This window comes from Oryx dammah, unplaced genomic scaffold, assembly GCF_014754425.2.
Source record: "Oryx dammah isolate SB20612 unplaced genomic scaffold, SCBI_Odam_1.1 HiC_scaffold_29, whole genome shotgun sequence".
In the NCBI taxonomy this organism is placed as follows: Eukaryota; Metazoa; Chordata; class Mammalia; order Artiodactyla; family Bovidae; genus Oryx; species Oryx dammah.
In genome coordinates, this window is record NW_024070213.1 from 52574525 (window position 1) to 52575646 (window position 1122).

The following is a 1122-nucleotide window of genomic DNA, read 5'->3' on the forward strand; positions in this document are numbered from 1 at the left end:
CATCACCCTAATACCAAAACCTGACAAAGATGCCACAAAAAAAGAAAACTACAGGCCAATATCACCGATGAACATAGATGCAAAAATCCTTAACAAAATCCTAGCAAACAGAATTCAACAACATATTAAAAAGATCATACATCATGCCCAAGTGGGCTTTATCCCAGGGATGCAAGGATTCTTCAATATCTGCAAATCAATCAATGTAAAACACCACATTAACAAATTGAAAGATAAAAACTATATGATTATCTCAATAGATGCAGAGAAAGCCTTTGACAAAATTCAACATCCATTTATGATTTAAAAAAAAAAAAAAACCCTCCAGAAAGTAGTAATAGAAGAAACATACCTCAACATAAATAAAAGCTATATATGACAAACCCACAGCAAACCCATTATCCTCAATGGTGAAAAACTGAAAGCATTTCCACTACAGTCAGTAACAAGACAAGGGTGCCCACTCTCACCACTACTATTCAACATAGTTTTGGAAGTTTTGGCCACATCAATCAGAGAAGAAAAAGAAATAAAAGGAATCCAGATTCAAAAAGAAGAAGTAAAACTCTCACTGTTTGCAGATGACATGATCCTCTACATAGAAAACCCTAAAGACTCCACCAGAAAATTACTAGAGCTAATCATTGAATATAGTAAAGTTGCAGGATATAAAATTAACACACAGAAATTCCTTGCATTTGTATACACTAACAATGAGAAAACAGAAAGAGAAATTAAGGAAACAATTCCACTCACCATTGCAATGAAAAGAATAAAATACTTGGGAATATTTCTACCTAAAGAAACAAAATACCTATACATAGAAAACTATAAAACACTGGTGAAAGAAATCAAAGAGGACACAAATAGATGGAAAAATATACCATGTTCATGGATTGGTAGAATCAATATAGTGAAAATGAGTGTACTACCCAAAGCAATCTATAGATTCAAGGCAATCCCTATCAAGCTACCAACGGTATTTTTCACAGAACAGAACAAATAATTTCACAATTTTGTATGGCAATACAAAAAAACCTCGAATAGCCAAAGCAATCTTGAAAAAGAAGAATAGAACTGGAGGAATCAACCTACCTGACTTAAGGCTCTACTACAGAGCCA